Source organism: Struthio camelus, chromosome 12, assembly GCF_040807025.1.
Source record: "Struthio camelus isolate bStrCam1 chromosome 12, bStrCam1.hap1, whole genome shotgun sequence".
NCBI classification, from domain to species: Eukaryota; Metazoa; Chordata; class Aves; order Struthioniformes; family Struthionidae; genus Struthio; species Struthio camelus.
The window spans coordinates 9,656,941-9,682,986 of NC_090953.1; the positions used below are offsets into that span (position 1 = coordinate 9,656,941).

A 26,046-nucleotide genomic window follows, 5' to 3' on the forward strand; every position below is an offset into this window, starting at 1 on the left:
TGGGCTTCTATTTTTATCGGGCGCTGAATAAACCACAATATTGGGGTGGGGGAGCAAGCCCTGCTGTTTACGTCTGCCGGCGCGCAGGACGGCCGGTGCAAGCAGAAGGCGACTCATTCAGCGGAGCCGGAGCGTCCCGGTGGCTGCGGGTTGAATAGGTACATTGTCCGGGCACTGGAGGTGCAGGAAGGGCACCGTTTCCAATCCGGCATGCAAACAGGGCCGGGCAAAGCGGTGCATGTGTGCACGGGGTTTGCTTTTCAAATGTGGGGTGAGTTTTCCATCCGCACCCACAAGGGCTGACATTCACTCTGGAATAAAGGGGCACAGGTGCTGTGTTTGGAGCGGCGGAGGCACCACCGTGCCCTTTTTACCCCTAGATGTTGACTCAGCTCTTTTCAGTTGCCTCCCATGCTCCCAAGGCTCTCGGGATAACATCTTACTGGGTAAAGCCTCTCCTGGGACTCGTTAGGCCCCTCCTAATTTTTAGCAGGAGAGGTTTCTGCGCTACCTCTTTCCATCCCTCCAGTGCCTGCGTGGCTCATCCTATCCTCCCTTGTACGGGACTACAAAACGGGACTATACACCCCCCTACCCAGGACCCAGCGACATGAGCTGTGGAGAGACACAGATGTTTCTACATCACCATGCTTTCCCCAGCCTTTGGAGAAGCAAAGGACTCTTAACAGGACAGTCACAACTGGTATTGAGGCACCCTGGCAGCAGCGCTTCGGCACAGCCTTTAGCAACAGCGTTCAGACAACAGATGGTCAGGCTTTGCCCTCTGAATTAGTCAAAGCAATCCTTGCTCACCTACACCGCAGTGCCTCAGTATGAGCACTGGGAGCGTTTCCACCCCGCGCGGGGGCTTCGCTATCAGGACAGCCAAGGCTGCCCCTGAGGTAAGCGAAAGGAAGCTTTTGGACCCACACAGCAAGGGCTGCATACGTGGTCTGGAGTGTCAGCAGGTTGCCCAAATAAAAGTTTTCTAGCATGAGGTGAGGTTTCCTTCAGTAGTTTGAATATGCATGTATGTTAGTGCACACGCGTCAGTGCCTAAACCCTCGGCATTTCTCTCGCACATGTGCACTTGCTTGCTCTAACCCAAAGCCATAAAGGATGCAAAGTGTCAAGCATCTGAGCAGAAATACAGAAAATGTTCCATCTTCGCCCTCTTCCCACCCTTCTGATTAGAGGCTTGTTTCCGTTGTCAGCCAGAGCGGACAGCCTGTGGCCCATGAAGGGGCATGAAGGGTTTTGCTTTGGCAGTGCTTGTCCTGCTCCCGCTGCGGTGGACGTGAAGGCTCTGTCAGCCTGTTTCCCTCGCTCTGTGTTTCCCAGCCTGCGTTGCTGGGAGGTGAGTCCAGAACTGGCAGGTAGGTGGGGTTTGATCTCTTCTCACCTGAATCAAAGCATTCGCCTTTCTGAGTGGCAGCCTCATGCTCACAAAGCCTCAGCGCCCGTCATTATTTTGGAAAAGACAATTTAGCAAGGCTGACGCACCGACATTTGAAAAGCTTGAATTGTTTCCGAGCTTTCTAGTGGATCAAGGACTTTGGTAGCTTTAGAAGAGAGAATAGGGCTGCGAACTGGGATTCTTCGGCTCTGCCTCTGACGCTGACTTCCTCTGCAGCCTTGAGCAAGTCACCTTGCTTCTACAAGCCTCCTTTCCACATGGTACAACGGATTCATGCGGCAGGGAGATGTCAAGTACTGTTAATTCAAGTAACCTGTGATGGCTGATTAAGAATGTTTGTTGTGTTTTGAAATTCTCAAATACTGATATAAAAGCCTAAACAGCACTTTTAAGCAAAAGCTCCCAGACTGCCCTTAGATTTCCAGTGGCTTTTCCTGAAGACTTGTACAGACTTTTAAATTGTGCACTGCCCCATTCAGCTGCCTTTGCACAGGATAGTTGGGATTCTATTTTTTTAAATGCCTAATTAGCATTTAATATGTGATAATAATCCTAGAAATAATAAGTGTTCAAGGGACAGAAACCCCTCCGTTTCATCTGCTGGAGTAAGACAAGGGATTGAGCAGAGGACTGTGAGATGGTTTGGAAATAATAGTTGCAGAGAGGGAGCGTTGATTCAGAATAGTGCATGGTTAGATTTGTGCAATTTTTAGATGCAGTTTGATAACTTTATTCTATTGGTTGTTCTAGTCTTTATTCTCTCTCCTTTTTTCTTTTTTCTTTTCTTTTTAATTCTAGAAAGCCACCCAAGCCTGCCTTTCTTTGCTTTTGAGAAAGTACAAGTAACTAACACCTTAAATGATTCAATCTTTTTCTATCTGGTATTGTTTCCTGCCTGCTTTCATTCAGTGAATGTTTGCATCATGCAAATTCTGGATATTCAACAATTTTCAGTGCAAAGCTATTATTCACTCTTCCTTGAACACAGGGCTTGTTCTCAATCCAAATAGTTGCACCTCCTGAAGGCTGAACTTTACGGGGAAGAGACATGGTCCTCCTTTGAACTTTAACAAGAAAAATCTTACCTAACTGTAGCACTTTTGTAATTTTTTACCCATATTTCAAAGACCTCTGAATTGTTGCTTCCTTGCTTTAAACAGAAAACAAAAATCATTTGAATGACTTTTCTATCCTGGCCCCTCCAGAAGGAAATAGGGTGTTAGATTTTGCCAGCTGAAAAACAAACAAACAAAACTAGTTTCAGTGGCAGTTTATGAATCACAATTTCTCTGAACATATTTAGCTGTTTTTCCAATCATTCCTGATGCAAACAAAAAATTGGGACAGCCAGCAGGTACTGAGCAGTTTCTATTCCTTTCCTGAAGTTGCTAAGAAACCACTTTGTGAGGAGCATCACATTTTCCTAGCTGGTCAGCTCCAAAGTGGAATTTTCTCTAGTCCCTGGCTTAAACTCACCAGAGGTTTAGATAGGGTTTGCTTCGCCAAACCACAGCAGCAGCAGAGGGTACACAGGGCTCACAGTTATTCCACAGCGAAACAACTACACATCGATACATTTCCCAAAAAGGTCTTTCTGTTACAGTGAGAAATGGCTGTGGCCAGGCGTGAGCAGTTTCAGAGCCTCTCATATACGTGAGTCGGAACAAAATCGGTGAAGTGACATTTTATAGCTCCTGTCTACGTGAAATTTGAAATACTGAGCCCTGCCTAAAGCACGAGCCGTCTTGTCCCACTTGAAGAGTTTCTGTCTGTCCTCTCTCAGTGGCCTGGCTATGCTGTGCTGCGGGTGCGGAGCGGGGACGCCCCAGCCAGCGAAGGGAAGGCAACATGAGGCTCCAGCGCAGTCTAGCCGAGACAGCGTATGCGGAGCTCTGTCTCTGCTAATTCGCTCTGCAGCTGGAGACGGCGGCAGCCCCTGGGACTGGTCCAATGGCCTTTAAGTTGGAGGGAAGGCCCTCACTTGACCTCGGTGGATGGAAGATTAAATCTGCTGTAGACACGCTGTGCCCTTATATGTTGAAAGGCATGAGAGGCAGGAGGAAATAAAAGTACAAGAATTTCAAATGGGGCTGCAAGCACTCTGTTTTTGCTAATGCTTGTGAAGAGTTTTTCCTCCCTGCCCTTTTGCCCTTTAGCATAAAGGTACCAGGAAAGTGTTTAAGTTACCATCTGCTGCTGAAAAAAGGGGGTGATCCATGCCAAAATCTGGTCATGAATCTCCAAGATGGAAAAAGTTACTCATGGGAAGGCAGGTTACGTAAAGAAGCGTGTCTCCATGCTCTGTGATCTGGGAACATTAACTGTCAGGATGATGGATGCATGGCTCTCACAAGAGGGCATGCATGCTGCAAACAGGTTATGAATGTCAGGTTTAAAAGTGAGACAGGCAAGGAGGCAAGTTTTGAAATGAGGAATGGGATCAAAATAATTCATGGAGGGAGGAAAAACTATTATATCATAAACCAGAATGCAAAGGTGAGTGTTGGGAGAGAGAAGAGAGAGAAAGGCAGATGCTGAAGATCATGTCAAAAAAGGTGGAGGGAGAGAGGCTGAGGGGAGATGTGTGGCTTGGGTGCAAGGTGGGTACAGAGCAGACTTGACAGACACATTGTCCAGCTGTTCCAGGCAGAGTCAAGACACTGAAACCACCATAGAGCTTTAGAGTCCCAAAAGCACCATGAGAAAGGTATTCTTGTTGGATCAGAGGATAAAAATCAAGGTTATAGACCTGCCTTCAGTCAGTATCATTCAGACTTTACCTTTACCTTTACCTTTACCTTTACCTTTACCTTTACCTTTACCTTTACCCTGGTGATGTTCTATTCCATGTTAAGGAAAGGAGCTGTCACAGCTGTCTCCTTTTTAAACTCAGAGGGTTTCCCAGCTCTTAAAACCTCTTTAAAAACCAAGTGGCTTAAAAATGTTTCCCTGTTTTCCAGAGGAAGAGCACTGCAGAAAGTAGCAATACTTAAGCTGTAGAGATTTGGGTACAACTTGACCTGCAAAATGATTCATCTTGGGTTTCCTGCTCTTCTCTTTCTGGTAACCCATTTGCAGCCTGCATAGAGGGCTTTTTCTTGGGCTGGATATACTGAGTTTCCTGCAGTGGAGATGTGCTGGTGGAGGCATCTTCACTGAAATCTCTGCTGAGCTGTGAGGGTGTAGTTACTGTCCAGGAGCATCATAGAGCAGCAGCTGTGCACTCAGGGTTGCCCAGAGTTGATCTCATAGAGGTCTCTTAACCAGATGAAATGCGATGAATGGGCAGATGAACGACTGAGTCACAGTGTGGATAGTCTCAGCCTGACTTGGGGGTGTTCTTGTAGGTCTGAGGAAGTTCAAGCTCAAGATCTCTGTCCACTCCCAGGCTTTAGCACAGAGCTACACAGAGGCTTTTTTCAGCTGGGAACGGGCTGTCTGAACTGTGAAAGTCTCAGCAGTTTCCCACCTCCTCCCAGATGCCACTTGGCCCCTTCACAACCCAAGATGTGGCCTGCAGCGACAGACCCATTCTATCCTTCCAGAGCAGTTTTTTCTGCCACTAAAAGTTACTTACATCTCTTCGCAGAAAAAAGGGTCAAAACACATTACAGCCTCATCTTTCCTGAGCACTTTCCCACAGCACTGGAACTACCAAGGGCCAAGGATGCAGTTATGGGAACCTCCTTGAGGTTTTTGGGTGGTTGCTTTGTTCTGCACCATTCCCAAGTGCTTGCTGGCTCTGTATTTTTCCCCAGTATATCCCACACAGCTTTAAACAGCTTCATTCCATCCATCGCTTCTTGTTTCTCTGCCTTTAGGTTGCTTATCAGTTAGTGATGCTCCAGGCGCTTTCCGTTTCCTAATGCTGGGCATCCTCTCCCACTTTCCAACCTGAGCTTCCTTCCATCACCTGCCTGCTTTCTGCGCTGTGTCAGCAGCCGGCTCAGCCATGCAGGAGAGCTCTCTAAACTTTCCTGTTTGCTGCTCTCTTTGAGCTTCCCAGTAAATCTGTTCATTTCTAGTCAGACTGCAGTGATATTGACTGCACTGCAGACACATATACTTTGCTCAGGTTCCTTAATTAGCTTCATCTTATTTTAGTCTGCATAAAACACGTTCTTTTCTTATTACATAAACTATTTCTTCTCTCTCAACCACTTGTGGTGCTCCATGTAGTTTGGTTCCAAACCAGAGGGCTAAATTTAATCCCCCACTCCCCATTCAGCTTTCTCCATTTACAGTATTTTTTTGGTAATGCTTTTTTTTCCCCTTTCTTTTCTTTTCTGTTTTCTTCCCACTTTCCAAGAGGCTGGGCTTCCTTTTCTGTCCATAAGCCCTCCTATTTCCCCCTGCCCCCTGGATGCCTGCCTACCTTTACTCTAAAATTCAGAGGAGGATCCAATACATTTAGTTTGCCAGCTCTTCAGGAGGTATCTAAGGAGGCTGACAGGAGCTGGATGGTCTCTCTTGCAGCCAGTGGCAGCTAATGTGGTCTGAAACCCTCTCTCTCTTTTTTGCCATTCACACACAGTACTTACTCTTCAAGCCTGCTGCTGCTGCTGCCACTGCCTGAAAGGACCTGAAATACCACACAGGGAATTTTGATTTCTTCTGGGGAACCAGGAAAGAAAAGGCAGGAAAACTCATCTGGAGATTGTGAAGAAGACATACAGTAACAGCAAGAAGTGGCAAGCTCTTTCCTTATTAAACGCCGAAAAACACCTAATTTCTCTGCCAGGTGTATGGGACTTAGATTCTCGAAGCACTGCACTGAACTGTTAAAGGTAACGTATTGCACTTTGCTCTGTCGTCTCTCTAAGATTTTTTTTCCTTAACTTTTCTTTTTCTTTCCTCAGTGCTCTAAAGATGCAGGCTCTAAATAAGTGGATTGGTTGTTTCCCTGGTGAGCAGTAAGCAGAGAAATGTGAGAAAAGCTGTTAAATGATTGATCCCAAGCTTCTCTAGAAAGTTTCACTTTTGCAAACAGCGCTCCTGTGCGAGACAAGTTTGTCTGGAATGTGTATGAAGTGTAAAGGCTGCCAGAAGTGCTCCCGCGCTCGACTGCCGCTCAGAGCCATGGTCTTCCCCAACAATTGACCCATTAAGGCTGCAGAGAGCAAACCTATAGCTACAGACAGCAACTATGCGTCAAGTTTGTTAGTTCGCTTGGGGAAGGGAGGAAAAGCAAGCGATCTGGCTTTAGAGATTGTATAGCTGATACCAGCAGGTGGGAGAGCAGAGAGGGGGTTATGCCTTTTCTTGCTTCCCAAATGACCCTCCAAACCACTGGTGTTTCTCTGTGATGGACCTCAGCTGTCACTTGAGTGCTGAAGACATTTCTGATCCTGCTTCTGAGCACTGGGGAAGGAGGCTGTGGTTTGCTGATTTGTTACAAATGTCCTAAAATGTTGGGGAGGGGGATTCTCATGATTATTGCTTTGAACATTATTTAATTGCTTTGTTGCAGGGAAGGCAAAGGGTGGTCTCTGAGCTATACAGATGTTCAGTTCTGGGTAGGGGTGACAAGTACAGAAAGAGGATGAAAAGAGACTGGATAGCTGAAGGTTTGACAGTGTGTTCCTGCGTGAGGCTTGCAGTGAATGAGTGACTGACAATTTGCAGAGTGTCTTGGGAAATGTCCAGTTAGCTGCTCTGGGTGTTACCAAGTACCTGCCCTCTTTCTGAATTGATTCACAGATGAAGCATATTTTTAGCAGTAGTTTGCACAGAGCTGAGCTTTTCTGCAAAAGCAGACGGAGCAAAAAAGTTTTATTCTTCAAAATCTCTATTGGAAATTTCTTCTTTTAATTCATTTATTACTTTTTAAGACTTTTCATTTAAACCTTGTCCTAAGTAGCAGTCTATCCTCTGTATGTTATGGAAAGTTCACGTTTAACCCTTCCCTTTTGAGTCATCTAGCCAAGAACTCCAGTTCAAAGGGGCTTTTATTTAGTTTTCTAAAATAACTTTGCCAGCTGTGGAGAGGGAGGAATATCCCACGAGGAAATAGTTGGGAGAGAGGAATTGTTTAGCATTTGTCACCATTTTATTTTTTTGTCTATAAACTCCAGATAAAGGATGTTGGTTGGGGAGAGGGGCCAATGGTCTGGGGACTGAGTTTGGTGGGTTTTCTGATCCTGCAGAGGAGGACTATCCTATGCACTTTTGGAAACTGAGAACTATTTGTTTCTTTGCTTTAATTGTTTGACGTTATATTTTCCTGCTTGCTTCAGAGACCGTATCAGCCTGATAGATCAAAGAGGAGATCTTCCCTCTTTCTGAGATGTTTCAAGCTGTTGTCAGAGTGCAGAAGAGAGAGACGTCCTCTCCCACATAAGCTGGACGGGGGCAGAGGGTGAGGGCTGGAGATGTGTGCGTACCGGCTGAGTGCTGTCAGCAACCTGAATGGCCTTTAGGGGAAAATTCCATCTGTTCCACTTGAACTGCTGTTTAATGTTTCCTATAATCAACTCCACATACAGTAGCTGGGTTTGACAGCAGCACGAGGGCTGCAGGATGGATGGGCAAAGAGAGCTGATGAGATCGGAAATTGAGGGAGTAAAAGAGATGGAGGGAAAAAACTGCTGAAGAAAAAAAGGACACTGAACAAAATTTAGCAGGCTGAGCACTGTCAGAGCAAACAGCAGCTCATCCTTGTAAAATATAATCTAATTAGAGAGGTATTTAGGTAACCTTAGGCCATGAAGGTGTTTAGAGGAGAAGAGCATAGATAGCGTCACTTGCAAGAAAGAAAGAAATGAATGAATGTGGAAATGAAAGCGAGCCCAGATTGTTGTAGGCTTGTTCAGTGCTCTGATATCACCTGGGAATACATATAATGGTCAGAATCCCTAAAGACTCCCAAATCTATTCTGTTATTGGTATTTTCTCACCTGATCTCTCTGGGGTAGATCCTCATCAAATGTAAAATTGCATAGATCCAGTGACTTCACTGCCTTCCCATGCTGACTTCCACCCAGCCAGAACGTGGGCTGGTGGAGGGCCAGCTGGTCCCATTTTAAAAATCAACAGGACCTTTCTTCGCTGTCTGAGACATCTTTTCCACTGCCACCCTCCTCCGTCTCCTCACTTCCCCCTTTCCCTCTCCAGCGGTGGGAAGGCTGCTCTACCACAAGACAACGCGTCCAACCTTCCCCACACTGCTCCTTCCTTCTCTTCCTCCTCCCCCCTCCACACGCCACTCCAGCCTCCACGTGTGAAACAAGCCGGGCTGTGTGTGCTGTTCGCAGGCAGCTTCCCAGCAGCAGCAACAAAAGCTGTGTTCATAGTGGGTCTGGACCACATACGGAGTGAGAGCGCGACGGCTGCAGAGCAGCCCAGAGCATTCAGGGCTGTTTAAAAGTGAAAGAGAGAGACGCGGCAAAGAGAGGGAGCTGTTATATATAAAAAAATACTTGAGCCCAGTGCAACAACGGAAACCTTACAGTTTACTTTTAAAAATTCAGTGCTTCCTTGTGAGAGGGCAGAACAGCTCAGCCTGTGTGTGTGCGGAGCAGATCTGCGGGCTCTGTCTGTATGTACAAGGGAGGGTGTGTGAGCGGCTGCCTCTCCTCCGCTCTCAATGGACTTACAGTATAAATCTAAAGAAGCTTTTTGTTGGCCTCATGAATAGATGGGGGGGTTTGTAATATTCACCGTGCTGCTTTTTTAGAGACACTTCACACTGAGATTTTTCCTCCGTGTGCTTTTTGTTGGGCTCTCTTTTTTTTTAATAAAAGTTTCCATTTCTTCCCTGCACCGCATTCTGCCTCCCCAAAGACTGTTGAGTAAAGAACAGAGAGGGGTAGAGTGGAGGAACGGTGGGAGATAACAGGATCATTGGTACCCCAAAAGCCTCCACGTGCTTTGGCGGTTGAAATGCCTGGAGGTGTTAAGCAGTAGCCACATGGATTGCCTCGCTTAGATTTCTTTCCCCTGCTTTGCAAGCCCATCCACTATGTAGCAATCAGCTTTAACGATCTAAACTCCAGATGGTTTTAGCCCATTGACTGGGGGCAGCTGGAGCTGTGTTACTACCCCCTTGACCAGATGAGTATAAGAGAGAGAATGTGAGGTGAGCAAGGTGGTTGTGGAGTGGGGTTCAAAAGTCATTTGGTCTCTGTTCCTGCTGTGTAAGTCTCACTGATGTGGCCTCTGAGTGGCCTTTGTGGGTGTCTGTGGTTCTGCCTTTCCCTGGGACTCTCTGGGGAGGAGAACTTGCTGAGTTTGGGCGCTGAAGGAGAGGACTGAGCAAAGGCTGCAGGAATGCCTCTACTGAGAAGAGGAAGCTAGGGATGGAGGAAGGGGAAGAGGATGCCTCTGATGAATGATTGTCTAGGCTTTCACCTTTGTAGTAGTTTTTTGGGCTAACCAAGGCATAACAGTCTGTGCCTTTTTTGAGACTCAATGCAAGCCAGAAAAGAGCTGAGTCTTTTCTAATAGGATGAACTTTTAGAGAGGCCTGAAGTTAACTTGGATGAGGAGTCCTACCTTGTTGCTCAGTTCCCTCCTGGGTTATCAGAGATGTCATTGTGCGTTGAGGCTATGGAAGCTTATGCTGGAAAGGAGGTGTGGTTGCTGGAAAGGATTTCGGTGATGGGATGCCCTGGGAAGGGCCATGCTGTTTGGTTTGGAAGCTGTACTTGCTATTGCTGTTAATGACTCACTGTGTGAGTTTTGAATGAGGGGATAGTCCTGGTGGTACCATGTTACTAACGAGTTACATGAGAGTTAGGGATATTCTAAAGTACTTTGGTGCTACATAGAGGGTGGCAGAAGCTAAACAGTGTTCTCCCATGCCCAGCAATGGATAACACAGATCCCAGAGGAAAGGCATGAGGTTCAACAGAGACTGCCTCAGGCAACACAAGAGAACAGGGCATATGTGAGAGCAACTGTGTTGTATTGTGCAGACAAAGTGATCAGGACAGGAAATTGTTTCTGGCAGAGTAGGGAAGGAAACGCTCATAAGTTAGGCCTGAGAGGGGTAAAACTGTCTATTAAGCCATGCCCAATAAACCTAACTTACATTAGTGGGAGAACATGGAATTTAAATACTTGTGCTTCAAGGCATAAGGTAACCACTAAATGCCTAGTGTTAAAAAGAAACTTCCTCCTCAGCAATTTATTCTATGTTTTTTGATGATGAGAACTTTACACTGAAGCTGGTGATATAAACCTTATCCAAGACAGGATACTGGCCTGAATGCACCATTGAATGATCTGGCTTGGGTGGACCATTAGTTTCATCTGGTCTGGCAATTTCCATGTGTCTTTAGCTTCTAAAGTGCCCTTGGTTAGCGTTGGTCGGAGGACTTGGACTTCATTAGCAGTAGTGTAGAGAACCATGGAAGGGTAAAAGGAATTGTCTGTGATGGCCACATGAAATACAGATTTGGCTTAATAGGCACAAAATTTAGATAGGTGTCACCTGACAGTTAAAAACAATCCTTAGGGGAAACTAACAAGAAACAACCAAGGAGAAGCTCCTGACTGAGGGTAGATCACAGACTTGGGGAGGGTGAATGTGTAAAGAAAATGTGGAGGCCAGCAGCTGATAAACAGGTGAAAATGTGTGCTGATCCCTTCCAGCTGGAGCCCTCCCTTGTCATTCACACTCCCTCCAGGAGAGGAGTTTCTGTTCAGAAAACTGAATGCACAGAAGTAGTACACAGCAAAACCTGTTACTCCTGCTGGGATCTTGCACAGGTTCGGAGAGAAATGCCCTGCCACAGCCCTGGAAATCCCCAGTCACTGCAGGCCCTTGCACAGGGCAGAGACAAACTCAGGAGTTTTGCTGACATAAATCTACTAATTCCAGAGGATTACTCTGGATTGACGGTTCTATGATATAGCAGCGGTAGATCTAAGTGTTATTAACGTTACATCATCTGTACCACAGTTTCAAGGTTGAAATAATCATGTAGTTCACATATTGGAAATTTCAGGATGGTTTTCACATAAATGATTAACTGCTGCTATTACTTACCCCAGAAAAAATAGTTTCTATGGTGTTTGGTGTATAAATAATACCCTGTACCTCTATAGTGGCTTAGCTTCAAAGTCATACCTCTGTGCTGTACCATAAAGAGTACCCTCCCATTCTGTAATAACTGCTCTGCAAATGATATCTTTTCCTCTGCTGTGAATTACATTGTGCAGTTACTGTTATTGCTGCTATTGCATTCAGTTTGGTTAGTAAATAATACTCTTTCCCTACCACTGTATCTGGGGTTTAAATAATGCCTTGTACTCATATAGTACTTGGCATGTAAGTGTCACCCTAATCCTGCATGATACTTTGGAGTGTATAGAATGTCCTGCTGCTGTAGAGCAAATTGCAGCCTTTCTCTCTGTAGTACCTGCCCTCTAAGTATTACCCTGCTGTTTTAGATAGCACTTATTGTATAAATAATACCCTGCTGCCTTGTAGAAACTGATATGTGAGCAATACCCTCGGACTGCAGGGTACTCAGTTTGCTAATATTACCTTTAACACCAGCATTAGATGACACAGCAGGGCTGTGCAGGGGAGAACTCTGGACTCCCAGCTCAGCACAGATGCCCTTTGTCACCAATACTTGTGCCTTCTCTCAAAGCACAGGATGCTCAGCAACAGCAGCTGCAGGGCTAGAGCTATCCTATAAGTACTGCTGCATGTCTGCAGGGAAAGGGAGCCACCCTTTTGCTTGGGCAGCTAGTCCATGGGACAGCCTGACTGCCCCAGAACCTCCACAGTCCTTGAGGAAATGCATGAGATAGAGGAGGTAGGCGAATTATAGCAACATTGCAAAGTTCTCCAAAGGAAGTTTGTTGTGTTTTTTTTTTACTTATTTTCTGCCAAGCTTTTCATTTCCCAGTCTAGTTGTCTGGCACATGTGTAGTGTGTAGGGGATATAGGACTACGCAAGCTGAAGTGGCCCTTTCTGCTTTGGATCGTCTTTGTCTACCTTTCTTTGGAATCATATTGGCTATTTAAGTAATGACCTCATATATCTGAACAGGTGGATATGCATGGCCTTGTCTGCTTAGGGGAACCATAAAATGCTGTGAGGAGTCAGCAATGTGGCTTCCTGCCTCTACCAGGTCGTATGTCAAACAGGGAGCTTGACCCTTTCTGGTATCTTTCAAGACCACAAGGTCGGGAGTCAGGGCAAAGTCTCTGCTTCTTGACAGATCCCAGATTCCCTGTAATTTGCCTCTTAAAAATCCCCCTTATGCTAACTCATCACAGATATCGTCACCTTCCAGTTTCAAATATATAGTTTCCATGGCAGGGTGAAATGATTCAGTGTTTCCTTTAATGTTAAGAAAGTCCTAAGGAGTCAGGTTTGGTACAGGACGGAAGGATCTTCATTACTTCTACCACTCAGCTCTGTCTGAATTAGTTTGGCATTTTGAAAATCCTGGGTCACTCCTAGTGTGTCCCCAAGACTGAAGATATGTGTAGTGTTATACTCATTTCATCTGCATAGTTTTTCCCATATTGATATATCAATTGGCTTCCATACATTCCTTTACACCTTTCTGAAGTATGTGAACACTGTTTTGGACCATTCTGCTTTTGTAGCCAGGTAGACACGTGGATTATAGGTAGGAGGACCTCAGAGGTTGGGAGACAAGATCTTCATTTCAGTTCATCTTTTAGGTTGTACCTCCAGTGCCATACTCCTGGCTCTCACTAACACACCCAAGGTAACATTAAATTAGCAGGTGCCATAACCACTCTAAGATAGCACCAACTTCAATATGGTTTGCAAACCTGCCTGACATGCAAGGCAAGTTTCTGAAGGAGTTAGTGTTGCTGTGGCAAGTGTGCTTAGCCAGGTGGCAGCCAGCTCAGTCTTGTCTGCAGTACCTAGCAACATTCCCATTAAAGAAACTAGTGCTAGTGCCCCTCAGTCTTCATCTATGTTCTCCAGTAGAGGAGCCATCTATTTTCCCATAGAGGTCTCCTTTCAAAGAGTTTATAGTTTTTTGTTCTTCCTTCTGCCAGCCCCATCAGATGTTCTCCCTTAGGCAAGGCAAAGTTTGTAGGCAGAGGTGGTATCTCTGAGAGTGGCTGGGGACCACTGGGAAACACAGATGCTTTGGGTAACAAGTCTTTTCTCCAGCTTTTCTTCAATTCTTATCTCCCTTATGCTCTTCTGGTCGGTTCTGTAAAACTGTTGTTGTCAGTTCACATAAGTGACTTCCTACTGCCTTTGAATGAGCACATCAGACTAATGTAAACCCATATGCTTGGTGAATATTATGCTCAGCCCTTTCTCTCACAGGTGATAACAGCCCCCTGCTCCCTCTGTAGGCTCAGCAGCAGCTCACCTGTTCACAAGCTGTCTGTGAGATGGTGCTTCGGCAGCTTCTGAATCACAGTCTCCTGTCAAAAGACAAAAGGCTTGGGTTGGCTTATGCTTAAAATACAAACAGCTTTCTCAAACTGCAATCTCAGTATAATGTTGAAGCTTTACTCATGCCTTCATTATCTATAGTGGTGAAATTTAAGAAATGGAAATACATTGGCTGGCACCTTCTTTTCAATTCTAGCACAGTTCATTACCAGTCTCTTCTATTTTCCAGCTCAATTGCTCTCTGTTCTGCAAATGCAGTTGACTGCTTCTCTGTAGCTATGCAGTGCCTCATCCTTCAGAGATGCCTCTTATCTGTGTAATTAGTGTAATTAAACAATAATATTTTGAATCTGGGAATCAATGTCATTAGTCACTCAAATAGCTGTTTGGATTTATTTCCCTTATAAAATTGTCCTTTTCCAGCAGTTGCTTTAGGGACTCAAGGCCACATCCTATAAAAGAAGCAAAGTGCCCAAAGATACAGAGAAGCACTGCTGCAAATTTCATTAAGTGCCTAGCTCATCTGTCTGTGTCTCTACATTCTGAAATACCTTGGACAATTTAGCAGGCTATCAGACTCTTGCTAAACTATTTTAACATCCCCAGAAATCTCAGGGCATCCATTTGTCAGTGCAGTGTGAGACTGTTACCTACTGTTCTTCTGTCAAAATATGTAATCAACATCTTTTAAAGCTCTGTTTAGAAGCCATCTTTTAGTTTTGCTAATGACCAGCAGTGCATCTTTCTCTTCTCCCAAGTACTTGCTTAAACTTTTCATTCTCCTTTAGCACGTCTTTGCCTTCCATCCATACTCAGCATGGTAGGAATAAGATTGCGGGGAGGAAGAGCAGGACTCAGCCCAATGGAAGAGAAAATCCAAAGTAGCTTTTGAACATCCTCAATACTGCAACAGCCCGGGGGGCTCAGGAAATCCCAGGCATTACCTGGATGGGCTTGGGCCTACGTGGCCTGCCCTTTGAAGGCCAGAGCTAATATCAGCAATACCTTCTCACCTTTCCTGTGTGCTAGCATTAAAAATCATTATCTTAAAAGTATGACTCATCAAACCATTTTTGCCAGAATGCTCACCCTAATTGTCAGAGAACATTATTGTTTTGAACATTTAATTGCCAGTTAGTTTTACTGGACATGGCTCCCATTTTGTAGTTTATTTAAATCCTGCAGATCAATGTGCATTGATGCTGTGAAGGCTCTTCAGTCACAGCCATGGGACTACCACAATCTAAAGATTGTTCTGTTTAACTTCCAAATGTTACATATTATTAAATCCCATTCTTTTATTATGTGTAAAAACCAAACAAGGTTTTCCTTGCTATATTGTCTTATGGCATTCTTCTGTCTGAACGTGGAGTTTTTTGTACAAACTTGTGGGATTTAGACTTCTTTAACAGCTCTCTTGCTCTCTATTTTAGACTTTTTAGCAGTTACATGTCTAGACTAGGTTTTAATACGAGAACTTGGGCTTAACCTTACTAACATTAGAGATAAATGGTGCTGTTTCCACTTATTCCAGTGGAAACTGGATCTGACCACCAGATAATTTACTTGCCTATCTCATTAGGAGAATTATAAGATAGTGAGGGGTTTTTTTAGTAGCAATTACTTGCATTTGAATTGACCTTTTAGACCTCGTTTAAAACAAATTTTACTTTAGATTTCCATACAATTTCTCTTGCTATAGCGTTCCATTTGCTTTTTAAATATCAGTGTAGCGTGCCCCAGTATCCAGTTTAAAGCTCATACCTCTTCCATAAATGCCTAAGCATATTTGCTGGCTTGAAACACTTTGCTAGGCAGTTATTTTGTCTACAAGGGGATCTGTGTTGGTGCCTTTCTGTCCCCCCAAAATGTGGGTGCTGTTGGTTTTAAACCGTTCCACATACCTCTGGAAAAATAACATTTTCTGTTGCCCTTACAGAATGTTTCACCAAATACTGGGCTGTGTTTTGGCTCTCTCTCTAAACCACATCTCATGCATAGGAATTTATTTGCCTCTCAGAAAAACTTTGTATTCCTATTTAATTGCTGTTTTGGTTTCCTTCATACTTCACTTTCTCTTTTTGAAGGTATGACATATGGACGTTGCTTATTAAACTGTAGATTTGGACTTAATGTCACTGGCTCTCCAAATGTCTGTGGCTTATGTCAAGGCCAAATTTCTTTCCCTTAGCAGTCTGTACCTCACAGAGATTTTCTATTTCATGTAAGAGCTTTGCTTTTATTCAGACTTCCCGTGGTCTCCCCAAATTCATATTTGTGCTCTCCAGGGTTGGTCAGCAGGATGCTTCATAGATTGTGAGATCTTCAAGGCAGGAACTGTGTCTGTCTGTGGTGGAGTAATACAGTGGAGCCCTGAGATCTGAGCTATAATGAAATGATTATAAGATGCATCTACTGCCCCTAGATTGAAACTGATTTTTGAGAGGCTAATTGTCTCTTTGCCTTGCTCTGTCTTTCGAAGTCACGTCGTCATGGTCTCTTAAGTAATGTATACTTATGTACTTTTATAAATTCATAGGAAATAGAGCTCTGCATATACATCACATACATTCAGGGCAAACTAGGCAAGCAAGTTTGGCCAAATAGCAGCATGGTTTTTGAAAATGGTTCAAGAGTTTGGCTGCTTAAGTGTACTGTTTCTATTCTGCAGACTAATTTTACCATGTCCTGGAGGCTGTGAAGGGAACAGACCCTTCAGTGGGAATAGGGTTTTGTGAAAGACACTGAAATCTTCTTTGGAAAAAAGCAAAAGGCTGTGATTCATTTTTGGGCTGAAAGTAGGCCTCATTTGTTTAAAAACTATTCCTATACGTTTGTTACTTGTTTCAGAAAGTGTTTGAAAGCTTTTCTTGGGGAACGGTTGGATTGATCCAAAATGGAATTCTCTGATCAGCCAAGGAACTGCAATCCCTCTGTCAGTTATTTCTTCTTCCATACTGAGGGGTTCTGCTTTCTTTTCTGCTAGGTAGGTGAAGGCATCACCTAGAGCCTCATCCCCGTGTTTGTGGAGGAGGCACAATGATAAAAGGACAATTTTTTAGGCATCTTTTCCTTCACTTTGCTCCTTTGCTTTCCAACTCCTAGCCAGTTCCATAAAGTGAGACTTAAAGCTTTTGAGGTCTCTGATGGATGGTGGTCTCTGTAACAAACCCAGCACAAGCTTATTTGGCTGTAAACTATTTTGTTGTTATCTTTTTTCTTGTCCTGTGGTGTTTTCCATTGTACAATTTGGCTTGGTTCAAAAGCATCACTAGAGCAGCAAAAAAAATAAGAAGAAGATTTATTTTTCTCTCTGTAGTCCCAATTGATTTCTGCCCAAAAAGAAAAGAACAGTCTGAACCAAAGACGAGAATTACTGTTCAGATAAAATGACTTGAAAATTGAATAGGAGCGATGGATCAGTGTCTCTGTCCAACTGGACTGCCCCTAGCAAGGAGAGCTGAGCATCCATTAATGTTCCTAATACAGTGAAATGCCCTTGGCACAACTGGTGCAGGGCAGCTGAATTCACTTTGAGGTGCCTCTGTCCCCTAGAAGGAATGGAGTAATATTTAAACAAGAAACAAAAAAAAAGGAACCTTATTGACTAGGCCAGTTAAATTGAGTTAAATATGCACTGTATGTTTTGGCTAAGAGGGAGGAGATCATAGTATGCCAAAGCAGTCTCCTGGCATGTGAAAGGTTTGAGCATACAGAAAAGGAAGGAATTGTACAGGGATGCAGGGCAATGAGGTGCCCTAAAATGGCATGGACTGCAGAGTTATTGAGGATGAATATTAAGAAGAAAAACTGAAAGAAGAGAGAGACTGGTGAGATTTTAACAGGGCCTTAAAATCCTTAGGCTGACTGGGAGGGGTGAGCAGTGTAACTTTGCAGGTGTTTTGATTTGGTGATAGCTCTTGTATGAAAGACTTCTGAGCTGGCCGCTGTGCTATGGGAATGAGCGATCTAATGTACCAAAGCTGACAATTTCTGGCACAAACAGATGTGTGAGTGGTTGGGAGCCAGGGCTTACTAGAAGCACTGAACATCTCTGACTCTCTGATCCATCTCTAGAGAAAACTTAATGCTGGGAACAAGGACCTCTGGAGACTGTCAGTCCATCTACAGAGCAAAAGGTTTGTACAGCGAGGCAGTAGCCCTGGATACTGCCCCTGTTCACCACACGTCTCCTGCGTGGCTCAGTCCTGGAGGAGAGGCCAAGAGGAATGCATGGTCCATGGGCCACAATCTTCTACCACAGCTAAAACCATCAAGATGGGGAAGGAATTGAACTGGAAGTTGGTCTTGGAAGAAATGGAAGATGATGAGCTTTTCTCCTGTTGTCATGTTGTCATGCACTTAGCTGTTGCTCAGGCCTTCCTAGAACTAGAGATGGGAATGAAAAGCAGCTTTTTAATCCTTTCTGTACCATCTAGTCTCCTAGATTAGGACAAGCTGGCATAGCTGTTTTAAGCTCAGTCGAACTGTCAGTGTTTTGCTGGCAGAGGAACACAAACATCTGAAGTACTTGATGTAAGCTGGTGCCTAGTAGCTTATGAATAAAAGAGAAAAGTCTCTTTTTCTCCTAGGAAATTCCCTCTACCTTGTGGAAGGATCTGCTACCTGCAGAAAAAGTTCATGTGAGTGTTTTATATGCATATGCCTTCCTAAGGGTTGCAAAGAGTTTGAGCATCTGTAAACAGGAGAAAATAATCCATTGCTTTTGCACTGAAAATGCTAATGATCTACTCAGTGGGAAAAGATCATTTTGTTTTTTAAAAAAAAAAAAAAAAAACTTGGGCCAAGAGACTGATATGTTCTCACCTAGGTTTCAAATCTTGCAGAATAGTTAAGGCAAGCAGTAACACTTGCTTGAACCCCTGGCATTCCCTCATAAACATCACACAACAGACTGTCTTCCCCTTTTCCAGCCGGGAGCTGGAAAGGCCCAGGCCCTCTCCCATGCCATTTGCCCTTTTGTCTTCTAGGTCACCCCAAAGGGAAGGTTGGGTGGGAATTCCACCTTACAAGGAAAATTACATTGTGCATGTCTTGAATTTATGAGAAAGAAATCTATCTGGAATGAAAGCTGGGGCCAAAACAGCCTAATTTAAGTAAATCTAAGCACAGTGTTTACACAATGTCTGGAATTAATGCAGAGAAAACCTGCAGGTGCCAACTCTGGAAAGAGGAAAATGGTGAGGAGGGAGAGGCAGATACTGAGCCTGTGATGAAGCTGGAAGCTCTTCCTCCAGGTTGGATGGAAGGTTGCTTTTCCTGCTGTGAAGCACCAGGGGCATTCTATACTAATGTGAAGGCCAGATAGGTGAACAATCACATCCCATCTCCTTTCTTTCCTCAGGTGTGACAGTGTGAGGGTGTTTGTCACCAGCTGTATGTTTCCACAACACAGATGGCACACCAAAAATCACTGTGCAGGATGACACACGCAGCAAACGGCAGAATGTATGCTTAGCAGAAGCTTGCTGCAGGCTTTGTATCTTATCACGTGCATATTCGCATGAAGGCACATAAATGCAAACCAAGGGTATGATCACAACATAATAAACAGTAAGAGGCAAAGCTTTTGTCCAACGTGAAGCTGGTGCCTGGTCTGGAAGACAGACGCTTTGGGATCTCTCTTCCAGTCCTGACCAGTGCCTTATTAGGTGAACTGTCCCATTCCATTTCGTAGGACCGTTGTGTTACATCCAAAGTGGTCTGGGGTAGCAGGATAGGAGCAGGTGTTAGGTTTGGGTAGTAACTTGTAAAATTGAAGAACACAGGCTTAGATCTCTGAGCTTCTGGGTTCTGTATTGAAACATAGCCCACTACTGAAATTAAAGGCTGCAGGCCAGAATTTTTCCTGTTCAGCCCTAGGCAGGGACTAAGGAGGATGCTAGTCTCTTAATGGCATACTGTAGAAGGAAGATTTCCTCCTGCTGGTTTGCTGACCATGACCCCTGCTGCAGCCCTCTTCAGGATGCATACATTTGCCTTGAGGCACCACCAGATGCCTCACAATGTTAGGTATTTTTGGAAGTATCAGCCACTCAAATACTCTAAAGGACAAATCCATCCTAGTGAGTCTTATTTCTGTGTTGTTTAAAGCAGGGCATAGGGGCATCCAGGGTCAACAGTACAGGATTCATGGTCAGCTGGGACAGAGCAACTGGCCAGGCAGGGCTGAGTCCCTGAGCCTGAGGAAGGGGAAGAAATCATACTCTGATAAAGCAGCAGAGCAGGCCTGGCTAGAAGGGAGAAGCAGTGAGGGAGAGTGTGCAGGAGGAATCAGGAGTGTTATGATGATGGAGAGAAGAAAAGCAGATCATCTCTGTGAAGCTTCTGCCGGTGCAGAAGCATTGCAGAGGTTTACTTCCCTGCAGTCACGTTTGTGTCTTGCTCCAGAGCCAGAGGTGTGCTCTTTCACAGCTTGGCATACCCCGGATTAAATCAGCAAGCATCATTTTTAAGGCTGCTTTTCCACATAAATGAGTCCTTGTCCTCATAAAACAAATGGAAAGTCAAAAATCCCCAGTACAGACCATGTATCACTTGCATTCTCCCAAAAAGTAACAGGCTGGAGCAAATAGCTGCTTTTAGCCAGCTGGGCTTTACCTGTGTCACTGTAACTTTCTTGGCATCTGCAGAGGATCTGTCTGCCTGTTGAGCTCATGCCTTTCTGGAGCAGGTGGGTATGTGATGATTTAGAGAGGGTAAATGATAGGAGCTTGACAAAGAAAAGGTTAATGAAAGGATGTTTTTTCCAGTTCTCTCACTCTTTCCTTTCTCTTGCTCTGACTGGGTTTAGTTAGCTTGGATCCTAAGTGCACTGAAGCAACAGCTTTCATTTTTGTCAGGGTACTTCACAGAGAGCTGATGCATCTGAGCAGAAAACATTGGTATGTGAAGAGCCTGTTCTGCATTTCCTTGGATCATGGCACAAGCTGCTGTCTTTGCTCCTGACATCCGGGGATGGTCTGGTTTCTCAGGCACCTTCTTTTGTGTTTTGGTGTTTTTTGCTTTTTTTCCCCTTCTTGTGTCTGGAGAAGCATTTCTTAGGGCTGAGAGCAGCTCCAGAAAAACAAGCGTAGACTGTTACTTCCTTCCTCTAGGATATTATTGCTTAGCTGCCCCTTACTATCAAAGAAGCATCTAACACTTTGAGCATATTAGATGGATACGCAGGGCTCATGTATTTGGGCTGTTGCCAGTGAAGCCATCTGAAGGCTATAACCCCAGTCACTTACAAATCCAGGCCTGTCACACATGATTGTCATGTAACAAGGGAAAACGAACAGCTCTTTAGTAGGGTAGCTCAAAAAAACCTTGTTGCAGCTCCTTGGGGGTGGACCTTCAGTTGATAGAAACATGCACCACTGACAGTGACAATGTACATTTAAACTGATCCTGGGATAGCTGAGAATCTGGATTTTTAAATGCTCTTGGGAGGTGTCGGGACTGGGGAACATAGCGTGACCAAGCCAGCACTGCAGACGCCAGTAAGTGCAAATGTGCTCTTACAGCAGAGCCTTGCATGTGTCCAGGAGTGAATTACCATTCTGGACTCAAGCTCTGAATTTCAGAGCCGCTGGTGGTTGAATGGGCTCTAAGTGAGAGGGAAAAGGACGCTGGAGAGCTTTGTTTCACTAGATGCTGGCCCCTAGCATGCCTCCTCCTTATGCTTCAGCTATGCAAGAGATGAGGAGGATTCTCTAACAGCTTCTCGCACCAGGGAGTTCCCTGCTGCCCTCAGAGGGCAGGTCTCAGGTCATGCTAAGCCAAGGGGCAGTGGAAGGTGGTGAGCGATTGTCACTCTGAGATAGCTTACCCAGGAGCAAAGAGATTTCCGAGTTTCATTTCTTCTTTGTGGATTAAATTCTTCCTTGCAAGCCAAAGCACACATCCCAATTACATCCCACTGTGCTTAAAATAGGGTATAAGGAGGCTTTATGAAGTGCATAATCACTCTCCGATCTCTGGAAGTTAGATGTCTGATTGCAGTAGTGCTCCAAGCTCCCTTGTTAGCTGACAGAGGAATGCTGGCTGAACCCCTCTTTGAAGGTTCTTGACTGAGAAATCTACTTTATAAGGAGATGAATCACCCTTTAAAAGTTTCTTTTGCTCCCCTTTGACGAGAGAGGATTCTTGAGTGTGAGCTTCAGCTAGTCTGAAGGGCTCCTTGTTCCTTTGAATTTAGAGGCTGTAAAGGTGATTTGAGTGTGGCTGTTGCTTTCTATATTGAGCACACACTCAGAGCCGTGGCAGCTCAGGACTTAGTGCTGATCTGCTACCTTGTGCAAAGGACTCCATCTGTCATCTACTCATCCTCACAGACATTTTTCAATTTCTCTGTCCTTGAAGGTGTGTGTTACAGGTGTCAGATAGTGATTTTCTTGTGTGAAATCTAGTTTTTGGGTGGCCAGTGGTATAGGATTTTTGTGTTCTGGAGCAGACGGTTTGCATATTTAGCTTGCATCTAATCTCTAAGTCAGAAAACAAACAAAACCCTCAGGAAATCCTGTTGACATTAATAGAGATGTAATGTAAAACCAGTATACATCAAAGTAGAATGAGTTATTTTATGGTAGATACCAGAAAAAGAGATAAATGCTTATAAGGCTTTTGATGTTCAGTAGAACATTTGTTCCAGACCATATCTGAGCTGGGATCACTAAGCGAACCTAATATTTCACTAGCTGTTCAGCTTTTACTGAGATTTCCTTTAGTATGTTGCTCACTGAAGACATGTCCACACATGCTTGGGTTTTTTGGCTCTTCCTGTAGCATAAGTGTTCCCTTATAGTAATGTAATTAAATAGTCAAATTATAATGGGCTGGAACTCTTTATGGCCTTTCTTTCAATAAAGACACTGAAAACTGGAATAACATAGAACCCAAATTACAGCTCTGGTTATCTTTGATCCCTTGTAAAAGGGGAAGAGAGGAGGTCTGGATCACACATTATTGCTGAGGGATGCACTGACACCAAGCATCAGTGTGTATTAGCAGAGCAGTTGTCTGGTCGGTCATGTTCGTGTCTGCAGTAGCAAGGAGTGTGTAAGGACAGGAGCCAGATGAGCCTTGAGGAGAAGCCTGATATTTTTCCTAGTCTTAAATAACTTTTCTGTCTTGTACCTTCTGCACTAAGAATGTCTCTGTGCCTTCAGTCTTCTGTCTCCCATAGCGTGTGGAGGACTACATCCTTTGATGACACAGTATCAGAGCAACTATTGCCATGCATCTTTCTGACTGGGGAAGAAAGGAATTGATTGTTCCAGGGATGGTTTCAGGAACAGAGCAGGCAGGAGCAGCATCCAAGCTGTTCTCCACATAAAGACCTTACTCTCAGAATGGTTTGGAAGCCAGACAGAATGGAATATTTCTCCTATTTTCTTTACAGCTGAAAAAACATGAAAAATCACAGAAGTGCATTTATTACCATATTTCAATTCCAGAGTTTGTCTTTTTTTTTAAAAAAAAAAAAAAAAGTAAAACTGGTTTTACCCAACCCCCCCTCCTCCTCCCTCTTCTCTCCCTCCCATTTCCTGGACCAGGCTGAGTTTTTAACAGAAAAGCTCTCAGTCCTGCACAGAGGTTGGGAATATGCAGAGGGACAATAAGGTGTTTGTTCATGGAGATCATAGAGGAATGGGCTGTATTTTTATAGGGGAGAGGAGAATCACTGTTTCTTTCCGAAGCCTGAAAGACCTCGGGACGTACTGTTTAAACAGACACAAGAACCTGCCTGATGACTCTGCCTGTGATTGTCTCCTCAAACCTTCTTCAAAAATTGACCCACAGAGCTCGTGCCTGAAAATACTAGTATTGAAATAAGGTGAGATGAAGGTGTCCATGTGTCGTATAGAAACTGAGGTCTGTTCCCTGATGGGGAGTGAACAGAGGATGGAAAAACAGTTGAAGAAATAGAATCCGAGACTAAATGAATACTGCTGATTTTGACTCTTGTTCAGAGGCCTCTTTATATCAAGAATTTTAAAGGCAATGTTGTCTTTGGAAACACCTTTATGTCCATGCATATCTTTTAGTGAGTGGCATTTCGCTAGCTGCCAGAAGCAATATGTAAGTATATTACAAGTCTTTCAAAACTCAAAAACAAGGAAGCTTAAAATGACCTATCCACCCCCTTGTGAAAAAGATAACCCAGTTAAGAGTGGAGAAAATAAATTTAATTGCTACAAGGGTAATTAACGTGATATGGAACAAGCAAAGGCCACAGGAGAAACTGCAGATAGGTCTCAAAAATGAACGAGGAGAGAATATGCTTTCCAGCAAGCAAACAAGGTAGACTATGCTGCAAATGGGCCATATGGCTGTTTTCCACTGTACGGTCTTACTGTGTAGGCACTTTGTTCGACTTTAGCTATCATGACTTTTCTTTTTCTTGCTCTCTCCAGATTCTGCAGTCTTTTAAAGATTTGGGGGCAGGTTTGGAAGAACAAGGGATTAAACCTGTCTGCACATATGTACACACTTTTCTCCATGTACACTTAGATTCTCCAATAAACATATTTATATGCAGCTAGTATAGGATGGTCTGCACACAACCTAATATAGAAGCATGGCCTTAGGCATAAAAAAAAAAAAAAAGTGGTAGTAAGTTTAAGTGAAAGGGACAGTTGTTGTCTGGGGTGGAGAGTTCCTAAGCCTGCTAGCGGTCCCTGATGCTACCTTTCTTGGACAGGTAAGAGCTTTTCCTGAATTCGTTCTGGCCCAAGCAGAATTGGGGAGGGCCTTGTTCCTGTCTCAGCCGCTGGATAAAGAAGGTAGGATGGCTGGGATTTTTGTGGCAGTTTGGTCAGATTCTTCTTCTTCCAGACTGCTTGGTACCCTCTACAAGGACAGTTATTCCAATACACAGGGGTACCCATGACCTTGTATAACTTCTACCTCCTCCTCTTTGCTCTCCACAAAAGCTGCTCATTCCAGCTATTCTCCCAACAAGCACAAATGAAGTTTTGTAAGAATGTCCTCACAGGGCTGGCAGCTGTTTCTGTAGCAGAGACCTTGCAGAGAGCATAGCATGGTCATAGGCCGTTGTGTGTAGGATGTTCCCTTCTATAGGGTGAGCTAATTCAGCCAGTCAGCTGGGTTGCATTAGGAAGAGTGTTGCCAGCAAGTCAAGGGAGGTAATCCTCCCCACTCTATTCAGCCCTGGTGAGGCCTCACCTGGAGTACTGTGTCCAGTTCCGGGCTCCCCAATACAAGAGAGACATGATGCTACTGAAACAAGTGCAGCAAAGGGCTACTAAGATGATTAAGGGATTGGAGGATCTCGCCTACGAGGAAAGGCTGAGAGAGCTGGGACTGTTCAGCCTGGAGAAGAGAAGACTAAGGGGGGGATCTGATCAATGTGCATAAGTATCTGAAGGGAGGGTGCCAAGAAGATGGGGCCAGACTCCTCTCAGTGGTGCCCAGTGGTAGGACAAGAGGCGATGGGCACAAATTGAAACACAAAGTTATATCTGAACATGAGGAAAAACTTTACTGTGAGGGTGACTGAGCACTGGAACAGGTTGCCCAGAGAGGCTGTGGAGTCTCCCTCCTTGGAGACATTCAAAAGCTGCCTGGACACAATCCTGTGCAAGGTGCTCTAGAGGATCCTGCTTGAGCAGGGAGGTTGGACTAGATGATCTCCAGAGGTCCCTTCTAACCTCAACTGTTCTGTGATTCTGTGATATTGTATTAAAATGTCTCTATTTCTATACTCTAAGGTATTTCTATTCTTCAATAGGCAGTCCAAAACCAAAGGCTGCCTCACTTCTCTTGGCTGAATTTATCACATCACCCGTAGGGCTCTTTGGTTTAAATTGATTCTGGCAAAATGCTGCGCCTGCTGAAAGGTTCCTGATTTAAGGAGCGTGGAGAAGTGGGAGGTTTTATTTAATGTTAGAATAGGTATAACGGCTGGCAGGAGAATTTCCTCTACCCTGATCCTGCCAATGTGCCTTCTGCCCTAGAGGACCCACCCCATAGCAGCCTGGGGAAGAGATGGGAAATCAATTTCCGGGACTCGCTTCATCCTTTCCTTCCCATTTCTCCTTTTATCCGGAAGATAAGAATGAAGGATATTCGCTAGCTTGGCAGATTTTGAATGATGCAGGTAGAAGTAATTTGAGCCTACCCCAGAACCTCAGTTCATTTCAGGAAGCCAGTTCTCAGTCACAGTCAGGTTGGTCCATAGTGGAAGCAGTCACCAATTCAAGGAGGGTTCTCAATGCACAGTCCCACAGTTGTGTGTCCTTCTAGGATGCA

General features: G+C 44.5%; 1 protein-coding gene across 2 annotated transcripts in view; it reads left to right on the forward strand.

Annotated features, from left to right (window-relative positions):
- Positions 1-5,959: 5,959 nt before the first annotated feature.
- ACAN (aggrecan) overlaps positions 5,960-26,046 on the forward strand; it is a 56,373-nt gene continuing 36,286 nt past the window's right edge. For both annotated transcript variants that reach the window (XM_068958620.1, XM_068958621.1), the window contains exon 1: positions 5,960-6,204. The gene's annotated coding sequence lies outside the window, so the exon portion shown is untranslated. The remainder of the gene's footprint in view (positions 6,205-26,046) is intronic.